An 11,450-nucleotide genomic window follows, 5' to 3' on the forward strand; every position below is an offset into this window, starting at 1 on the left:
CGCATGAGCAGCACTGAATGTTTCATAGCTACTTATCTTTTTCATCTCCTTGCGGATTTTCTTTCGTAGACCTGCTATGAACCATGCCGTGAGGTACTTTGCATCTGGCCGTGGGTCACATTTGGCAATCAATCTCTTCATCTTTCCCAGGTATGTGCGTACATCTTCCCTCCGGCCTTGTTCGATCTTGCTGAGTTGGAGAGCGGGATCATCTTGTAGTCGTTCCGTTTGAAAGCGACGTTTGAATTCGGTTTGAAGTAAGTCCCATGTAGCACGTTTTTCCACAAGAAGGTCGAGGTACCATTCTGATGCCTCATCAGTTAAGGCCATTGGAAACCAAGCCACCTTAGTTTCATGGGATTGATCACCACCTGCTCGACATGCGGCATCAAAATGTTGGAGGAAGCGAGCAGGGTCTCCCCTACCATTATATTTGGGAAGTTCCAGTTTTCCCAAAGGGCGTCGGCCGTGATTGTTGTGATTTCGTCGATTGAAGAAGTTGTCAGCCTCGGCATCGAGCTCGATGTCCCCATCATGCTCAGGACGGCGTCCAGCCATGTTGGGGCGTGGAGGAGTTAAAGGGAGTTGTTGAATCTCAGGGGGGGATTCGGGGTAGAGGATTGGCGGGGGCGGTTGTTGCAGTGGAGTTAGTTGCGGATTGGGCGAGCGTTGAAGTCGAAGTCGTTGGCCGGAACGTAACTGCATGCAGATGGTGCGTGATTTGCCGAGGGTATCGCTACCCCAAGTGTGGGTGTGGAGGTAGTGCTGTTAGGAGAGTTAGAGTGGTGTTAGTTTGTGTAGGGACCGTCGTGTTAATAATGTGCTTAGGATTGTCCTACGTGTGTAGGGAAATGTGCCGGTGCAGACGGATCGTTAATCGGAGGTCGCGGCGTGAAAATACGAGTGAATTAATGCCAAATGAGGCCCACACGGGGGCGCGAACGAACGTGTGCTAGGGATGCCGAAATGGTGTGCAATGGGCTGGAAAAATACCCCGTAACGTGGTGTTTCCGTGTGTGAAATCTGGGTTCAAACGGGGTTCAATTTGGGTCCCAAACGGATGAGTTTCGAGGGGTTACAGGAGGGGTAAATTTGGCGTTTGGGGGGGTCCTAATGGTGGTGTGAATGGACTTTAAGTCCAACCGAGGGGTTGAAACCAAGTGACTCTAGTTAAGGTAACTAACCGAGATTTGTCCAGTTTTTGTAACTAACTAATTTGACTAACTACAGTTAGTTTCTGACTAAAGGTTAGTTGGGCTAACGTAACTGTTAAGAACTAACCGATGTTAAACTAACCTAACCTAATTACACTAACTAATGTAAGTTAACTAACTAACCTAGTTATCCTAACCTAACTAACCTAACCTAGCGGTAGTTAAGACTAACCTAACTAAGATTAAACGACTAACCTAACCTAACCTAACCTAACCGTAGTTAGGACTAACTGGAGGTTAGTTTAGGTTAGGTGTAGTTAATTTTTTTTTTTTTTTTTTTGCTGGTGCCTGTGGGGGGGGGGCGTTTCGACGGCGGCGCGGGGGGGGGGGGTTTTCGCAGGGGGGAAGGTTCGCGCGGGGGGGTGAAGGGCGGGGGAAAACGGGGGTGAGGGGCGAGGGGGAACGGGGGGTGAGGGGCAGGGGGTGATGGTAGAGGGTGAGGGGAGAGAGGGGGCGGGGTTGGGCAGCGAGGGGGAGAGGGGCGGGGTTTGGCGGCGGGGAGCGGGGCGGGGTTGGGCGGTTCGCCGCCGCGGGGCGGCGCTGCGTGCGCCGCCGCGGGGCGGGGGGGAGCGGGGTCGCCGCGGGGTCGCCGCCGCAGGGCGGCGGGTGGGGAGCGGGGGCGGCGGGGAGCGGCGGGCGGGGGGTGGGGGGGCGGCGCTGCGTGCGCCGCCGGGGGGTGGGGGGTCGCAGGGGGGTGGACAGAGGAGAGAGGGGGATGGGGGGACGAGAGGGGGAGGGGGGTGAGGGGGATGGGGGAACGAGAGGGGGAGGGGGGTGAGGGGGGTAAGGGGGAACGAGAGGGGGAGGGGGGTGAGGGGGATGGGGGAACGAGGGGAGTAAGGGGGAGAGAGAGAGAATGGGTGGGGGCGGGAATGAGCGGGAGAGTGAGAGAGAGAGGGGGTGGGAGGGGAAAGGTGAAGAGGGGGAGGGGGGAGGTGGTAGTGGAGGGGGTGGAAAGAGGGGGAGGGGGGAGGTGGTAGTGGAGGGGGAGGGGGAGATGGTAGTGAGGGGGAGGGGGAAGAGGGGGAGGTGAGGGGGGGGGGTGAGGGGGGAAAGATGGTGGTGGAGGGGGTGGAAAGAGGGGGAGGGGGGAGGTGGTAGTGGAGGGGGAGGGGGAGATGATAGTGAGGGGGAGGGGGAGATGAGAGGAGAGTGGGGGGAGGAGGTGGAGGGGGAGAAGGAGGAGAGAGGGGGAGAGGGGGAGGTGAGGGGGGGGGGGTGAGGGGGAGGTGGTAGTGAAGGGGGAGAGGTGAGGGGGAGGTGGTAGTGGAGAGGGGGAGGGGGAAGGTGGAGGTGAGGGGGAGGGGTGAGGGGGAGGTGGTAGTGAAGGGGGAGAGGTGAGGGGGAGGTGGTAGTGGTGGTGGAGGGGGGAGGTGGTGGTGGAGAGGGGGAGGGGGAAGGTGGTGGTGGAGGGGGGGAGGTGAGGGGGAGGTGGTAGTGAAGGGGGAGGGGGAGAGGGTGAGGGGGAGGAGGAGAGGGGGAGGTGAGGGGGAGGTGGTAAAAAAAACCGAAAGACGGAACTTGAAAAGCAAGGCGGAGTGGTTACCTGACGCTCTCCAAGTCTTTCTCGATGGAACGGGATTGTCGCGGAACAATGGACGGTGGGTGGAAGGCTAGGTCATTGCTGCGAGAAGGGCTCGATGTCACTTACATGGCGAGGATAGGAGTAAGGGGGCGGTCGATGGAGAGGGAGGAGTGTCTTGCGTGGGGCTCGGAAGGAGGAAGAGAATGGAGGCAAAAAGTGTGAGATGAAGAATGAGGGGGGGTGGAGTAGGTTTTTATAGGTTTGGATTTTAGGTTTAGGGTTTAGGTTTAGGGTTTAACCCTAAACTCTTCCCGAGCCATAACTTTTTATGGAGAGCTCGGTTTGCCTTTCTGTAAAAAGGTAAAATGATCGTAATTGAAAGCTCTACGCAACCGTATCCACTACCTAGCCTAATTGTACATCATGTGGCTTTTATTTAAGAAATTAAGAAAATCTCTTAAGGTAGTAACCCAAAGTGGATGTTTGGGGTTGATATGTTTGGCTAGATTTGGAAAAATTTTTACTCTCCTTGCCCTTGAGTGTATGTGCGTGAAAGTTTGAAGTAGTGACTTGTTTTACACCTACCTACGCATGTTTACTCGCTACTTGAGACGCTAGTCTCCCCGGCAACGGCGCCAAATGTTGGCTCTTTCCTACCGCTTTCGTAGGAAGAGCTGGGTTTCTATGTTGCAGGGTTCCGAGGCTTTTTGTCACCTACAGATATATTGGGATTGTCGTTGTAGTATATGTGTAGCTTAGGACCTCGAGTCGTGTTCCGGTGAGAGACGTAGGCTTAAGTGTGGTGAGTAAACATAAAGCAAGCATGTGTAAAAGGCACGTAAACCATTGTTGTTGGGGTAATGAAGGCTTTCGCCTTCATTGGGGGTTGTAGGGTTTAGGAGGAGTTTAAGGGTTCAGAAGGAGGTTCCAGGGTTTAGGAAGAGTTCAAGGGTTCAGAAGGAGGTTCCAGGGTTTAGAAAGAGTTCAGGGTTAGAAAGAGTTCCAGGGTTCAGAAGGAGGTTCCAAGGTTTAGAAGGAGTTCAGGGTTAGGAGGAGGATCCAAGGTTCAGAGTATAGTACATGGTGGAGAACTCGTCTCCCTTGTAGATCATTGAGTTTAAGGGTTTAGGAAAGCATAGGAGTGGGAGAGGAAGAAGGTGTAAGAGCATGGGTGAAGTAAGAGAGAGAGGAGGAAGGAGGAGGAGGGAAGAGGAGGTGGAAGAGGGAAGAGAGAGGAGGAGGAGGAGGAGGAAGGAGGAGGAGGAGGAGGAGGAGGAGGAGGAGGGAGAAGGGAGGAGGAGAGGGAGAGGATGGGTTGCAGGGTTGGAGGAGAGGGGAGAAGGGTTGCAAGGTTAGGACATGCTTTTGGACGTGCAGTGCAAGGAAGCATGGACACTTGAGACAAATGCTTGGAATACCAACGTAGACTCAACACAATGCCCCAAGAGTGTGGGCTTCATTCCATTATGGGGTATTTATACAAGTTGGAGAGCTTCTCTCTCTGCATGTAACACAAAGTCGTTACACAAAGTTGTTACACAAAGTTGTAACACAAAGTTGTGTCACAAAGTTGTATCACAAAGTTGTGTCACAAAGTTGTATCACAAAGTCGTAACACATTCTCTCTCTTCATGTAGACAAACTCGTAACACAAAGTTGTTACACAAAGTCGTAACATAAAGTTGTGTCTAGAAGTTGTAACACAAAGTTGTAACACAAAGTTGTATCACAAAGTTGTATCACCTTCTCTTTCTTCATAATTCATGTTGGCACAGAGTCAACAAAGATGAAGTTGTTGCTTGCCACTAGAAACATAGTGAGAATCCAATGCTTCTCTTGAGGTTAGTGCATTTAGCAGAGCATTGTCAGACCTTGGCATCCCATCATGTACCAAATCTCCAAGTGCATGGTTATCAAATCTTTCAAGATTTCTCAAACACAAAGCCAATGAACCGATTGTGAAGTTAGGATCCGACGGCCACAAGGATAAAGAAAAGTGACCATAACGTCCTTGACCATGTCCATGTGTTATCATGCCAGTCAAAGCCACTGGGAGCTGAAAGGATTTGTCTGTATCCTTTGAACGATTGCGTAATCTAGGGATGGCTGTCTTCTTTTTGTCCATCTTATCATGGATAATGCACAAGTATGTCTGAGGATACATTTCCGAAAATCTGCGCCAAGTGTAGTACACATTTCTACAACTTTTTTGTTGTAAAATGTGCTTTCTTCTATCTTCCATCAACTTATTATGTTCATTTTGGCATTTTGTCGCTCCAAGCTGAGCCTTGAGTGCACTACATAAACCACACTTAGAGAATTCACTTGTTTTTGACAAAGTTACATGCTTGAATTCAGAGTTCCATATGCGGTTGAATGCGGAAGTTGACATCTCATTACAACCCAAACTATGCTTTAAATGCATGTTAACTTCATAGAGAATATCAACCTGCTTGTATACATCCGATATCACCAACTGTGTTTCCCTTGATCCATCCTGAAGTGTTCTACTTTTGTGTGGCATACGCTCAAAATTGTTATCCACAAAATCTTGGATTATGGCTCTACCCAGTTCTGTGTGGTCCCAACCTCTCCGCATGATTCCTTTATTACCATGTATGCACCTTCGTATACCAATTTTAAATTGCTCCTTGTATTGATAAAATGTTGTTTTTGGAATACCATGCATTTCATACCATGCTCTACAACAAACTTGAATACCATTCAATGAAAAGCATGCTCAACATGTTTCATTGAATGAAGAGGAAGAATGCATGCTAGGAAAAATTGCCAAAATGGGGCCATTGAAAGATAGTGAGGCAAAACGATTTGCTATGGTTCTTGGATGCAAGGAAAGGGGAATCACTGCCGATGCTGCAAGGGCATTCTTAGCCAACTTGATTCGATTTTATTGCATAGACAACCCTTAGGGAATGTGAGTGATCTTGTTAATTAGAGTTGTAGACACAAATGCTCAACTAAAACATTTGTACCTACATTCTGATTTATATTTGGACACTATTTGGTTAGATTCGATTAGCAAAACATTATGTTTCAATTTGTTTTGTGAAAGAATTAATAGACATTGAGTTAGTACCTTGTCCAAAAAATGCTATGTGCTTTGTGATGTGAGTTTGTATTCCTCCACTAAAAGAATGATTCTTTGATTTTAAACATATGATAGGTGTTGCAGATTGTCCTGAAAAGTTGAAGAGCTATCTTATTACAAATTTTGATCCTGCATCCAATGGCTTATGGAAACATAAATTGCCCATACCCATTGAGCACGTGTTCGAAATGAATGGCATCCATTATGAAGTAAAGAAATCAACAATACTTGGGGCAGGATATGGTCTTTTTGTACATACGAGCATCAAGAAAAGACAAGATTTGATGGTATATAATGGTCCAAAGTATGATTATGATACTTGGAGATCTCTCCTCAAGTTTTTCCCAAGGATGAAGACTTATGGAATGTTTGAAGATCCATTCATTGAGCCATTGACAGATGTGAAATGTATTGTGGGAGATGTATTGTATGGAAACATTGCTGGATATATAAATAGCTCAATGTATTATAAAGAAAGAACAAATGTTATATTTGTATACATCCCTAAACTACCACCTTGGGCTCAAAAGTCACAAGGAAATTTGAGTGCCCATGGCTACATTACTGTGCAAACCATAAAGGATATCTCCTTCGGAGATGAGCTACTTTTTGAGTATGAATACTAGTATGGAATTGTTAATGATTATGTTAAACGATGTGGTGCAAAATTGGCTATGTGTCAATGGTTTTGATTATATTTAGTACAAGAAAGCAATTTAAAAAAAGGTTTTTATCAAGACGATGTCTCTGAGTTTCATGAGCTCTATTATGATGGAGAGTCTATTATGGAACGGTGTTTTTTAACACCACATTTATATGATGGATGTCAAAGCTCTACCATAATCCTATTGCATATGTCAATACTACAATTTATCAACATAGAAACATATGCATTTGACATTAATTTGATACATCTAATATACCAAATAAAAATTAACAGTTGTTGCAAGTTTAATTTTGTTTTTGAAGACCACATTTATATGATGGATGTCAAAGATCTATAACAATCCTATTGCATATATCAATATTGCAATTTAATTTACTCCAATGAATCTTCCTAACACAACATCTATAAATTGGCTTTTGTTTGCGGTTTTGACGCATACGAAACAACAAACATCTTTCTTTCACTAGCAAGTCAACAAATGTTTTGGCCATGGAGCCATGTTCACATCTATTAAGGCCACCCAAATCAGGTTTTTTTTTTGCATGTTAATGTTGCAGTTTTTGTGTCCTCGTTTGGGAATTGTAAAGCTTAATCTTCGTGCTACAAAGTGAAATCCCAATGAAAATCTATGCTCTCATTTCTAGTAAGCAACATTTTCATTTTTAAAAGGGCATAAAGACAGTGGATGCAATGACCACAATTAATAATATCCAAGTTTACATAGTTTAATTTGGCTCTCTTGTAATGTATGATTTGATAAGGTTTATAATTGTAGATATTTTCTTGAGGTATTGATTCATAGGGTTTTAAAAAACTTTCCTCTTTGCATGCAAACATAGCTAAGAGAGGTTGAGAGAAATGGATGAAAGGACTCATACTCGAAATGTTTGAGGTAAAAGAGTGTGAAACCATCAGTGTTATAATATACTAAGAGGTGTTTGTCAGAGCGTGTCTATAGATGCGGAAAATAGCGCATCTATAATCGTGGCTACATTATTTTTCCAAATAGTTGATGTGCTGTTAGATGCACTTTGACATATATTTTTTGACAAAAAGTTGAAAACGACAGATTCCCGACCCCAAAAAGAACAAAAGTACCAAAAGCATCCTTTCCTACATGATGTGACAAAGGACGAATCTTAAGAGAACAACTTTTAGAGTGTACCAAAAGCATCATAGATTGAGAGAGAAGACCAACTGACAAGAGACTTACCTTGGATAGAGGTATAAAAGCTTCTTGACTTTCTTCAAAGCTTCCTCTCCTTCTTCTCTTGTGTCTTCCTTCTTCACCCTCTTCTCTTATATACTTGGGGATGAGTGTGTATGCCTAGATATGAGTTCCCCAAGGGGTAGTCACAGTGCTAGGTCCCAAAGGAGTCAGACCACGGGTAGTCGCAGTGCTACATCCGCGAGTGGAGTCCAATGAGGTGTGGTTCCCTCAGGTGTCGCCCAAGAGGAATCAAAGTCCTTTGGAGCATAGAGATCATAATGTCTCCTCCTGCGAGGTTGTCCGTACTCGTCAGACGTGCGACGTGATCCCATGTCTAACATAGACACAAACACGAAAACAAAAAATAAAAAACAAACATAAGCATAAGCATAGGCATAGGCATAGGCAAATACATATGCTTATGATCGAAAGAGAAAAATGAGACATGCTCATGAGAGAGGGAAAAGAGGGAAAAGAGGGAGGGAAAGTGAAAAAGAGATTGAAAGAGGGAGACATATGCTCATGCTTATGCTTATGCATGAGTATAAGAGAAAGAGACATATGCTTATGCTTTATGCATGAGCATAAGAGGCGCATGAGCATGAAAGAGGGAAAAGAGGGGGGAAAAGAGGAGAAGAGAGAAGAAGAGGCAAAGGAAAGAGAGATTGGAAAAGGGGAAAGAGGGAAAGAAAGAGAGAAGAAGAGGGAAAGGAAAGAGAGAAAAAGAGACATATGCTCATGCATGAGCATATGTCTCCTTCTCTTATGCTTATGCATGAGCAGAAGAGCATGAGCATGAAAGAGGGGAAAGAGGGTGGAAAAGAGGGAGACATACGCTCAAGAGGGAGACATATGCTCAAGCGAGGAAAGAGGGGAAAGAGGGAGGAAAGAGGGAAAGAAAGAGAGATTTGAAGAGAGACTCCTCTTATGCATAAGCATAAGAGGAGACATATGCTCATGCTTATGCTTATGCATGAGCATAAGAGCATGAGCATGAAAGAGGGAAAGGAAAGAGGGAAAAAGAGACATATGCTCATGCTCTCCTTCTCTTATGCTCATGCATAAGAATAAGCATGAGCATATGTCTCCTTCTCTTATGCTTATGCTTATGCTTATGTAGAGTCTTATCCATAAGCATAAGCATAAGCATAAGAGAAGGAGACATATGCTCATGCTTATGCTAATGCATGAGCATAAGAGCATGAGCATGAAAGAGAGAAAAGAGGGGGAAAAAGAGGGGAAGAGAGAAGAAGAGGGAAAGGAAAGAGGGAAAAAGAGACATATGCTTATGCTTATGCATGAGCATATGTCTCCTTCTCTTATGCTTATGCATAAGCATAAGCATGAGCATATGTCTCCTTCTCTTATGCCTATGCTTATGCTTATGCATAAGAGGAGTCTTATGCATAAGCATAAGCATAGGCATAAGAGAAGGAGACATATGCTCATGCCTATGCTTCTGCATGAGCATAAGAGCATGAGCATGAAAGAGGAAAAAGAGGGGGGGAAAGAGGTGAAGAGAGAAGAAGAGGGGAAAGAGACATAAGAGAAGGAGACATAAGCGAGGGTAAAGAGGGGGGAAAAGAGATTGAAAGATGAAAAAAAGAAGAGAAGAGAAGAAGGGAAAAAGAGATTGAAAGAGGGGGAAGAGGGGAAAAGAGATTGAAAGAGGGGAAAAAGAAGAGACGGAAGAGGAGAGAAGAGGGAAAGAAGAGGGAAGAGAGGGGAAGAGAGGGGAAGCAATACAAAGAGAAACATGCTTCAACACTCACAAAACAAAATCTCACAAAAAATGAACCTACATTATTCAAAGAGACTCACCTTCTTGAAAAACTTCCTTTCAAGAAACGTCCTGAAGTGTCACTATATAGCAACGTTTTGACCTATTCCGTCACTATATAGCGACGATTTGCTTTGTTCCGTCACTATATCATGACGCTTTTGATTAAAAGCATTGCTATATAGCGACTGACCAGCGTCGCTATATAGCAACGCTATGGGTTAAAACTTGAACCTCGACGTGACGTGCGACGCTTTCTTTAGCAATCTCTTTAATCTCTATTGTAAGCAAAGCAATCCCTCCTCCCACCTATTTCTAATGACCTCCCACTCTATTCTCCACTCCTCACCACTACTCACCCCTCTCTTAACACTTGTGCTCCCTCTCCACCCTTCTCCCTCTTAAGAAGCTCATAGATGCTATATTATAATTGTTAATATATTTCCTTGCAACTTATGTTGTGATTTTATAAGTGTAGATGGAAGAAACGAGTGGAAGCTTGTCCAATGATGTGCCAATGCCTGGGAGCACAAAGTGGCTTATGGAGAGGTTATATTATCATTGCACTCATTGTAAGTGAGAAGTATGACATCAACATCGTATTATCATGCACCACTTGCGGATGTATGGGGAGGAGCGAACCAGTACCCACCGTTGTTGTTGCACATGTTAATGGATTATCGATAAGTCAAAGATATTTAAATTCACGGTTAATATCGGATACCATTATGGTACGAAACCTTGAGACAAGATCTTATATTTACATGAAATCTTAAAACAGGATGAGGAGGCTGACAAGGGTACGCATATACCTTCACACTTTGAGCAAGACTATAGTCTCCCAAATGATGATGAGGGTATGGTCGACATGATGGATTCTATTTTTAGGGGCACTACATCCCATGTACACATGATGTCAGAGTCTGAGGTCAAAATGCAAGAGTTGCAATCAACACAATTGTGCAAGGGTGCTAGGATGTCTAAACTACGTGCTTGTCTCTCAATCTTGAATCTGCAAGTAAAGAATGGGTGGTCGGATACAAGTGTCTCAGCCTTAATGAGGTTAGCTCTTGCATTAATTTGACTCATTATTTGGATATTGTTTGTTTTGAGAATCATCATGTATGGATTAGTGTACTGAATCATCATTGTTCAAAGCGTATGTATGTTTGAATTGTGATAGGTTGCTCCAGAAGATGTTGCCTACACCAAATACCATGCCCGCATCAAGAGATGAAGCAAAAAAGATGCTAACAATGGGTGGATATGGATTATGATACCATCCATGCTTGCCGTAATGATTGTATTCTCTTTCATCGTGAGCATGGGGATTTGGCTAGTTGTCCGAAGTGTGGGGAACAATGATATAGAGATGACTTGCAGGGTGAGCAGATACCGGTAAATGTCTTGAGACACTTTCCCATCATTGCAAGAATACGGCACATGTTCCGATGCAAATCCATAGCGGAGTTGATGACATGGCATGCATCTCATCGGTCCACTGATGACACATTGAGGATTCCCGCAGATTGTGCAGCTTGGAAGCACATAGACAATCAGTGGCCAGACTTTGTGAGGAAGCCATGCAACTTAGATCTTGGGCTCGCCATGGATGGCGTGAATCCTTTCGGATTACACTCGACATCTTGGTCGACATGGCCCATAGTGATGGTGAATTACAATATCCCACCATGGCTAACAATAAAAAAGGGACACCTCATGCTTGCACTACTTGTGCCAGGGAAGTACAAGGCAAAAAATATGGACATGTACATGGCTTGATGGATCAAGAGGTACGGCTTGATCTAGGTGGAAAGGCAAAAAGGGAACAAAATGATGGTGTGGCACTTAGAGTCACACGATGAGGTGCTGTGCCTTTGAAAAATTGTGCTTAGGTGGCACCTATGATCACATGAAAGAAGCTAAAGGTTCCTATGGAAACGTT

This window comes from Dipteris shenzhenensis, chromosome 11 (assembly GCF_047967505.1).
Source record: "Dipteris shenzhenensis isolate YYH24624 ecotype China chromosome 11, Dip_SZ_1.0, whole genome shotgun sequence".
NCBI classification, from domain to species: domain Eukaryota; kingdom Viridiplantae; phylum Streptophyta; class Polypodiopsida; order Gleicheniales; family Dipteridaceae; genus Dipteris; species Dipteris shenzhenensis.